Source organism: Oncorhynchus mykiss, chromosome 17 (assembly GCF_057628025.1).
Source record: "Oncorhynchus mykiss isolate SJ-2025 chromosome 17, ASM5762802v1, whole genome shotgun sequence".
Lineage (NCBI taxonomy): Eukaryota > Metazoa > Chordata > Actinopteri > Salmoniformes > Salmonidae > Oncorhynchus > Oncorhynchus mykiss.
In genome coordinates, this window is record NC_143038.1 from 49,650,001 (window position 1) to 49,660,239 (window position 10,239).

Genomic DNA, 10,239 nt, shown 5'->3' on the forward strand with positions numbered 1-10,239 from the left:
CTATTCCTGACTATTCCTGCCTGTGCTATTCCTGACTATTCCTGTCTGTGCTATTCCTGTCTGTGCTATTCCTGACTATTCCTGTCTGTTCTATTCCCGTCTCTGCTATTCTTGACTATTCCTGTCTATGCTATTCCCGTCTGTGCTATTCCCGTCTGTGCTATTCCTGTCTGTGCTATTCCCGTCTGTGCTATTCCTGACTATTCCTGTCTGTGCTATTCCTGACTATTCCTGTCTGTGCTATTCCTGTCTGTGCTATTCCTGACTATTCCTGTCTGTGCTATTCCCGTCTCTGCTATTCCTGACTATTCCCGTCTGTGCTATTCCTGTCTGTGCTATTCCTGTCTGTGCTATTCCTGTCTGTGCTATTCCCGTCTCTGCTATTCCTGACTATTCCCGTCTGTGCTATTCCTGTCTGTGCTATTCCCGTCTGTGCTATTCCTGACTATTCCCGTCTGTGCTATTCCTGACTATTCCTGTCTGTGCTATTCCCGTCTCTGCTATTCCTGACTATTCCTGTCTGTGCTATTCCCGTCTCTGCTATTCCTGACTATTCCTGTCTGTGCTATTCCCGTCTCTGCTATTCCTGACTATTCCTGTCTGTGCTATTCCCGTCTCTGCTATTATTGACTATTCCCGTCTCTGCTATTCCTGACTATTCCCGTCTGTGCTATTCCTGTCTGTGCTATTCCTGACTATTCCCGTCTGTGCTATTCCTGTCTGTGCTATTCCCGTCTCTGCTATTATTGACTATTCCTGTCTGTGCTATTCCCGTCTCTGCTATTCCTGACTATTCCCGTCTGTGCTATTCCTGTCTGTGCTATTCCTGTCTGTGCTATTCCTGACTATTCCCGTCTGTGCTATTCCTGTCTGTGCTATTCCTGACTATTCCCGTCTGTGCTATTCCCGTCTGTGCTATTCCTGTCTGTGCTATTCCTGACTATTCCCGTCTGTGCTATTCCTGTCTGTGTTATTCCCGTCTGGGCTATTCCCGTCTCTGCTATTCCTGACTATTCCCGTCTGTGCTATTCCTGTCTGTGCTATTCCCGTCTCTGCTATTCCTGACATCATTAACTGCACACTCTCTGAAAGACATCCACAAAATAATTTGGTCTCTTTTGTTAGGATCAGCAATTTTACATAATCAGTTGTCAAACAGGGAGTTCATGTGTGTGTTGTCTTCCAGTAAATGATTATTCAGACAAAATAAACTTACTAACCTAATCTCCCCTCTTCTCTTTCTCTATTTCCTCTTTCTTCCCTTCCCTCTCTCTCTCTCTGTGGTTTCAGGTTGTGACATCACAGTACCTCTCTAATCACAGTGTGGAGCAGACAGACTGTAAAACATGGAAGGGACTGACAGCTAGGCTCAACACACACTCTCATCTCCTCTCTCTCACACACACACACACACACACACACACACACACACACACACACACACACACACACACACACACACACACACACACACACACACACACACACATACACACACACACCTTTCTCCTACGCCTATCCTACTTTCTTCCCATTCCACTGTAGCCATGGTTTCATGCCTGTGTTACACAGTAACCCCAAACACACAGGGAGGGGGAGAGGGGGGAAGTCAATCATTGTTTGATCCGCCCTAATCCACAGGTAAGACAGGAGCTTTACCGCTGACGGAATACTGTAGCTGTTGAGGCAGGGCAACACAGACACACACACGCATACACACACAAAATTCCAAATACATGCACTCACAGAAATTGTACACCAAATACACCTTTCTCTGATTACATCCAATAAGCTGTCTGTGGTTACCACGGACAATGAGGCAAGGAGATAGGGAGTGTGTTGTTGTGTTCCAGGCTGATATCTCAGAAGACATATACATGTACAGGTAATTTACAAAATAAAGGAAACACCAACATAATGTGTCTTAGTAGGATGTTGGGCCACCATGAGCCAACTGTAAACACACTCACACACACGCACACACACCCTTTAAACTCCCTATGCTCCTTTGAGCTCTTGTTCTCTATGGACGACTTGAGTAAGACATTTAAGCATGTTAACCCTTGCAAGGCTGCCGGCCCGGACGTCATCCCTAGCCGCGTCCTCAGAGCATGCACAGACAAGCTGGCTGGAGTGTTTACGGACATAGTCAATCTCTCCCTATCCCAGTCTGCTGTCCCCACTTGCTTCAAGAGGTCCACCAAGGTTCCTGTACCCAAGAAAGTGAAGGTGACTGAACTTAATGACTATCGCCCCATAGCACTCACTTCTGTCATCATGAAGTGCTTTGAGAGGCTAGTTATGGATTATATCCCCTCCACCCTACCTGACACCCTAGACCCACTGCAATTTGCATACAGCCCCAATAGATCCAAGGCTGATGCAATCACACTGCACACTACCCTATCCCATCTGGACAAAAGGAATACCTATGTAAGAATGCTGTTCATTGACATCAGTTCAGCCTTCAACCACATAGCACCCTCCAAGCTCATCATTAAACTTGGTGCCCAGGGTCTGAGCCCTCCTGTGCAACTGGGTCCTGTACTTCCTGACGGGTCGCCCCCAGGTGGAGAATGTAGGCAACAACATCTCCACTATGCTAATTCTCAACACAGGGGCCCCACAAGGGTGTGTGCTCAGCCTCCTCCTGCACTCCCTGTTCACCCATGACTGCATGGCCACGCATGCCTCCAACTCAATCATCAAGGACGTTAGCCACCCGAGCCACGGCCTGTTCACCCCACTATCATCTAGAAGGCAAGCTCAGTACAACTGTATCAAAGCTGGGATCGAGACACTGATAAACAGCTTCTGTCTTAGACTGTTAAATAGTCATCACTAGCTGGCCTCCACCCAGTACCCTGCCCTGAACATAGTCATTGTCACTAGTCGGGTACCACCTGGTTACTCAGCCCTGCTCCTTAGAGGCTGCTGCCCTATGTACATAGACATGGAACACTGGCCACTTTAATAATGTTTGCGTACTGTTTTACAAATTTTGTATGTATATAATGTATTCTAGTCAAGGCCATTCTATTCCATTACCATTCTATTCCATTACTGCTGTATGCATGCTATTCTATCCTACGTATTCTACAGATATACTATATATTCTATATATTCTATCCACATAGTCTCCATAATATCTACACATCACAAACATCACATCACATTCCGACATTGCTCTTCCAAATATTTCTATATTTCTATATTTCTTAATTCCATTCATTAACTTTTAGATTTGTGTGTATTGTTGTGCATTGTTAGATATTAGTGCACTTGGAGCTAGGAACACAAGCAAAACATGTGTATGCGGCCAATAAAATGTTATTTAAATTTATTTGAGACACCTCTTTCAAAGTCACTGAGATGTCTTCCTTCTTCTAGCCATGGTAGCCAAAATAATGGGCAACTGGGAATTTTTATACATCACCCTAAGCATGATGGGATGTTAATTCCTTAATTAACTCAGGGACCTGACCTACGTGGAAGCACCTGCTTTCAAAATACTGTGTAACCTTCATTTACTCACGTGTTTTCTTTATTTTGGCAGTTACATGTATTTTGCGATCTGGCCGTGGACCCCCTGCAGTACACTTTGAGAACCCCTGCTCTAGCCATAGAGGACCTCCATTTATGTCTATAGTGGAAAACAGGGTGGATTGTTTAGCCCTATCCAAGGTCATTACAGTTCTGAGCCACATCTGGGGCCTCTACTGGTCAGATTCCAGCCATTGTATACACTACAGTACTATTCTGAGTTAGATTCTCTCTCATACAGACACACACACAAACACACACAAACACACACAGACGCAAGGCACTCCAGCTGGTGGTAAAGACGGTCGAGTACATCACTGGGACCGTGCTCCCACCCATCCAGGACATCTACCCAAAATGGTGCCTAAAGCAGGTAGTACCAGTGACTCGCTCAATATGGAAGTGGTCGGATGACACGGATGCTACACTACAGGACTGTTTTGCTAGCACAGACTGGAGTATGTTCCGGGATTCATCCAATGGTATTGAGGAGTATACCACCTCATTCACTGGCTTCATCAATTAGTGCATCGATGACATCATCCACACAGTGACCGTACGTACATGTCCCAACCAGAAGCCAAGGCAACATTACAGCATTACAGGCAACATCCTCACCGAGCTAAAGACTAGAGCTTCTGCTTTCAAGGAGCAGGACACTAATCCAGACGCTTAAAAGAAATCCAGCTATGCCCTCAGTTGAACCATCAAACAGGCAAAGCATCAATACAGGACTAAGATTGAATTCTGCACTGCCTCTGATGATCGTCGAATGTAGCAGGGCTTGCAACTATTACAGACTACAAAGGGAAACCCAGCTGTGAGTTGCCCAGTGACGCGAGCTCACCAGACAAGCTAAATGCCTTTTGTGCTTGCTTCGAGGCAAGCAACACTGAAGCATGCATGAGAGCACCAGCTGTTCCGGACGACTGTGTGATCACGCTCATGCCAGAAACCCTAGATCCACTCCAATTCGCCCCAACAGATCCAACATCACATCTACCACGCTGATCCTCAACACTAGGGCCCCTCAGGGGTGCGTGCTTATTCCCCTCCTGTACTCCCTGTTCACCCACGACTGCGTGGCCAAGCACAACTCCAACACCATCATTAAGTTTGCTGACGACACAACAGTGGTAGGCCTGATCACTGACAATGATGAGACAGCCTATAGGGAGGAGGTCAGAGACTTGGCAGTGTCTTGCCAGGACAATAACCTCTCCCTCAATGTGAGCAAGACAAAGGAGTTGACCTCAGCTAACCTGTACTCGCTTACATTGACTCGGTATGGCCCAGTTATGTAATTTTCTTGTGTTACTTTATTTGTATTTTTTTTTACTTGAGTTTATTTAGTAAATATTTTCTTAACTCTATTTCTTGAACTGCATTTCACGGTAAGGTCTACACCTATTGTTTTTGGCGCATGTGACAAATTCTATTTTATTTGATTTTAAGGAAGGCCAGCAGCATCATCAAGCACCCCATACACCACAGCCACGAGCTGTTCACTGCCTTACCGCCAGGCAGACGATATTGGAGCATGAGGTCTGATACTAAAAGGCTCAGAGACAGTTCCTATCTACAAACCATCAGACTTCTGAACACTTGAACTGGACTGACCACCTGCTCTGATACTCCCCATCTTAGCACATATGCACTCCCCCCCCCCCCCCCCCCCCCCACACACACACACACACACACACACACACACACACACACACACACACACATACATTCATGCTACACACACACAACTGCTGACTCTTATTATTATTGTTAAATACTGCACTATTTAAACACTTGCACCCCAATCCCCCCTTTCTCCAAAACATGTGTAAATATTGGACAATAAATGGTGCCTTCCTGTATTATACTGATGCTAAAATGTTTATTCTATTCTACTGAGACATTTACTTTATGTTGGTATTCTTATCTTTTATTATTTCTTATTGTTGTTGCATTGTCAATAAGGAACCTGCAAGTAAGCATTCAGTTGGATGGTGTATACCATGTGTAAAACGTGACATTGGAGACACGCAGACACAGTGCACGCTGCTTAAAGTAAGAGAATAATGTGAAATTGGAAAATGAGAGGGGCCTTTATCATTAAGGAGCACAGTTGGATTTCTCTTGTGAACACCGGCAACTGGAAATAAATAAGCTGTAATAAAATAAAACATCTTCAATGTATTTCTTTCAAGAAGCTTGAAAGGAGCCTAATCATGGAATGTTTTGTTATTTATGAGTTATATTCTGAGCCCTCTTGCTAAACTTTATGGAAGAGCTATTTAGGTATTCAAATCATGGTTTTGATGCAGGAGAGAAAAGACCAGTGCATCTCAAGGTTAGGGGATTGTAACTGGAGTGTTGTGTGTCCTTCAGTGTCCAGTCCCTGTATTCTGTCTAGTGCCTGAAGAAAAATGGTATTGGTACTTAAAAGATTGTGTGCATGTGTGTCCGTGTGTGTATTTAGGAAAAACAACTTCAATGGCAGCTGCTGTGCTTGCTTCACACAAAAGGACACAGCCTTTGAAATACAAAAGCACTCTGTATCACATTATCCTTTATGCACAGTAAACATGACAAAAATATTTGCCATCCCAAAGTTACAAAGGACAGTGTAACATTCAGCTGCAGATACACCAGTTTTAACATTGAATAGTGTTTAAAGCTTCAGGAATTCTAACAATTATGTTTTTCACATTTATAAAACTGTAGATTATTTACCATTGGTGTCATTTCTAGGGAAAAAAACAATAATTTCTACATTTGTAGTGTAGCGCTGGAATGTAAAATAACTTTTCAGAGGGCTCCATGTACTGGCGGAAGACAGAAGAAAAGAAAACAGAAGTTACAACTTGTATTTTATTATATTATAATTAATTAACCCTTATTTTACCAGGTAAATTGACTGAGGCAGTTTCTCATTTACCGTTTCTTAAAATTGCTGACAAGCTTTTACCTGTACTTAGATACTTTTTCTAAACTCTTACCACAGCAACACACCTACAGTACATCACACAATTAGCCAAATTGTTCATTTTCTGCTCAAAACCATTAAATATCAACTCTACATTTCAAACTCGCGTAGGGGGGGAGGAAACACGAGTAGGGGAGGAGGAAACGCGAGTAGGGGGGAGGAAATGCGAGTAGGGGGGAAGGAAACGCGAGCAGGGGGGAGGAAACACGAGTAGGGGAGGAGGAAACGCGAGTAGGGGGGAGGAAAGGTGAGTAGGGGGGAGGAAAGGTGAGTAGGGGGGAGGAAACGCGAGTAGGGGGGAGGAAAGGTGAGAACGGGGGAGGAAACGCGAGCAGGGGGGAAGGAAACGCGAGCAGGGGGGAGGAAACACGAGTAGGGGAGGAGGAAACGCGAGCAGGGGGGAGGAAACACGAGTAGGGGAGGAGGAAACGCGAGTAGGGGGGAGGAAAGGTGAGTAGGGGGGAGGAAAGGCGAGTAGGGGGGAGGAAAGGTGAGTAGGGGGGAGGAAAGGTGAGTAGGGGGGAGGAAAGGTGAGTAGGGGGGAGGAAAGGTGAGTAGGGAGAGGAAACGCGAGTAGGGGGGGAGGAACGCGAGTGGGGGGGAGGAAACGCGAGTAGGGGGGAGGAAACACGAGTAGGGGAGGAGGAAACGCGAGCAGGGGGGAGGAAGCATGAGTAGGGGAGGAGGAAACGCGAGTAGGGGGGGAGGAACGCGAGTAGGGGGGAGGAATGCGAGTAGGGGGGGAGGAAACGCGAGTAGGGGGGGAGGAACGCGAGTAGGGGGGAGGAACGCGAATAGGGGGGTAGGAAACGAGAGTAGGTTTGGGAGGAACGCGAGTAGGGGGGAGGAACGCGAGTATGGGGGGAGAAAACGCGAGTAGGGGGGGAGGAAACGCGAGTAGGGGGGAGGAACGCGAATGGGGGGGAGGAACGTGAGTAGGGGGGAGGAAAGGTGAGAACGGGGGAGGAAACGCGAGCAGGGGGGAAGGAAACGCGAGCAGGGGGGAGGAAACACGAGTAGGGGAGGAGGAAACGCGAGCAGGGGGGAGGAAACACGAGTAGGGGAGGAGGAAATGCGAGTAGGGTGGAGGAAAGGTGAGTAGGGGGGAGGAAAGGTGAGTAGGGGGGAGGAAAGGCGAGTAGGGGGGAGGAAAGGTGAGTAGGGGGGAGGAAAGGTGAGTAGGGGGGAGGAAAGGTGAGTAGGGGGGAGGAAACGCGAGCAGGGAGGGAGGAAAGGTGAGTAGGGGGAGGAAACACGAGTAGGGGGGGAGGAACGCGAGTAGGGGGGAGGAAACGCGAGTAGGGGGGAGGAAACACGAGTAGGGGAGGAGGAAACGCGAGCAGGGGGGAGGAACCATGAGTAGGGGAGGAGGAAACGCGAGTAGGGGGGGAGGAACGCGAGTAGGGGGGAGGAACGCGAGTAGGGGGGAGGAAACGCGAGTAGGGGGGGAGGAACGCGAGTAGGGGGGAGGAACGCGAGTAGGGGGGTAGGAAACGCGAGTAGGTTTGGGAGGAACGCGAGTAGGGGGGAGGAACGCGAGTATGGGGGGAGGAAACTCGAGTAGGGGGGGAGAAACGCGAGTAGGGGGGGAGGAACGCGAGTAGGGGGGAAGAACGCGAGTAGGGGTGGAGGAAACGCGAGTAGGGGGGGAGGAACGCGAGTAGGGGGGAGGAACGTGAGTATGGGGGGAGGAAACGCGAGTAGGGTGGGAGGAACGCGAGTAGGGGTGGAGGAAAAGGGAAACCGTTCTTGGATGGGTTGCAAAACAGATTGTAATTACATGTGAATGGTGGAATGCTACATTGTCCCATGCAATCCCAAATGTCCTCATGTCCTCCCAGCTGTTCCCTTTCTGCTTCTGGCACCAACTATTGGTGGAGGTCATCTAAAAACAAAAGAAGGCGCTTAGTGTTGTTGGGATCAATCTGGCATTTCTGCAGGACCAAACCAGCACTCCAGATTGCAGAACACATTGTGATATTTGCTCCTCTCTGACCTGGCACATCAACGATGGCCCTTTTCCTGATAACGTTTCTTCCCCGCTGACGTGTTTTTGGCAGGTTAAATTCTGCCTTGTCTACAGAAATTATTTAATGAGGGGTCTGTTTAGCCTCCAAATCAATGACTCTGAAAGACATCTGTTTCATTGGAACTCCGTGTTTGGTCAGAGTCCGAGCCATGGTAGTCAAGCTGATGCTTTCCACACTGTGAAATACCAGGTTGTCCTCATCAATTCTGGTCTGAATTTCTCTCAGTTTTATTGCATTGTCAGCAATGACCAATCCTACAATGGCATGCTCTTGGTCTTCACTGATTAGCTTTCCTCTTCCCCCAGAGGGAGGAAGACTTTGCGTCCTTTAGAGGAACAAATATGCAAAGTATGTATTTGCATTGGGACAGGTGGCCTACAGTCACTGTGGGACATAGCAACAGTAATGATAGAAGAAGCCCTTGTGAAATGCATTACTTACCTTTTGGTTTGTTGAAAATTCAGGATAATGGAAGCCACGGTTGACCGTCTGAGATTAGGCTGGACTCTTTCACCTGTCTCTCTCAGTGATAGACCATGGTATTAGGCTGGACTCTTTCAGCTGTCTCTCTCAGTGATAGACCATGGTATAAGGCTGGACTCTTTAACCAGCCTCTCTCAGTGATAGACCATGGTATTAGGCTGGACTCCCTAACCAGCCTCTCAGTGATAGACCATGGTATAAGGCTGGACTCTTTAACCAGCCTCTCTCAGTGATATACCATTGGTATTAGGCTAGACTCTTTAACCAGCCTCTCTCAGTGATAGACCATGGTATTAGGCTGGACTCTTTAACCAGCCTCTCTGTGATAGACCATGGTATAATGCTGGACTCTTTAACCAGCCTCTCTCAGTGATAGACCATGGTATTAGGCTGGACTCTTTAACCAGCCTCTCAGGGATAGACCATTGGTATTAGGCTGGACTCTTTCACCAGCCTCTCTCGGTGATAGACCATGGTATTAGGCTGGACTCTTTAACCAGCCTCTCTCAGTGATAGACCATGGTATTAGGCTGGACTCTTTCACCAGCCTCTCTCAGTGATAGACCATGGTATTAGGCTGGACTCTTTCACCAGCCTCTCTCAGTGATAGACCATGGTATTAGGCTGGACTCTTTCACCAGCCTCTCTCAGTGATAGACCATGGTTTATCACATGGTCTATGATGGTGGCTCTTATTTCATCAGTGACAACAGCTCTTACTCTCCTTACTCTTACTCTCCTTTGAACACCACCACACATTCTTACTCCTCTCCCCCTACCTCTCCTTCTTCCTTGTCCTTGTCCAACTACTCCTCTGCCTGGTCCAACTACTCCTCTCCCTGGTCCAACTACTCCTCTCCCTGGTCCAACTACTCCTCTCCCTGGTCCAACTACTCCTCTGCCTGGCACAACTACTCCTCTCCCTGGTCCAACTACTCCTCTGCCTTGTCCAACTACTCCTCTCCCTGGTCCAACTACTCCTCTGCCTGGTCCAGCTACTCCTCTCCCTTGTCCAGACAATTTTTTCTCTCTTTGCTCCTCTATGCTGCTCTGTATCCACATTGAACAAAATCAATCCAAGAGTCCCATTTTACTGTGTATGCCCATGTAATTGAAAGATCTTCAACACCTGGCTATGTCTCCAATTGAGATTGGAATCAGCTGTGGTTGGTCCGTTTTACAGAACTTACATAAAATCAGCTA

General features: G+C 47.3%; 1 long non-coding RNA gene across 1 annotated transcript in view; it reads left to right on the forward strand.

Annotated features, from left to right (window-relative positions):
• The window catches only part of LOC149976070 (uncharacterized), an 11,078-nt gene extending 5,358 nt beyond the window's left edge, over positions 1–5,720 (forward strand). The window contains exon 2 of the long non-coding RNA XR_016487999.1: positions 1,291–5,720. This is a non-coding gene — a long non-coding RNA (uncharacterized LOC149976070). The remainder of the gene's footprint in view (positions 1–1,290) is intronic.
• Positions 5,721–10,239: the final 4,519 nt, after the last annotated feature.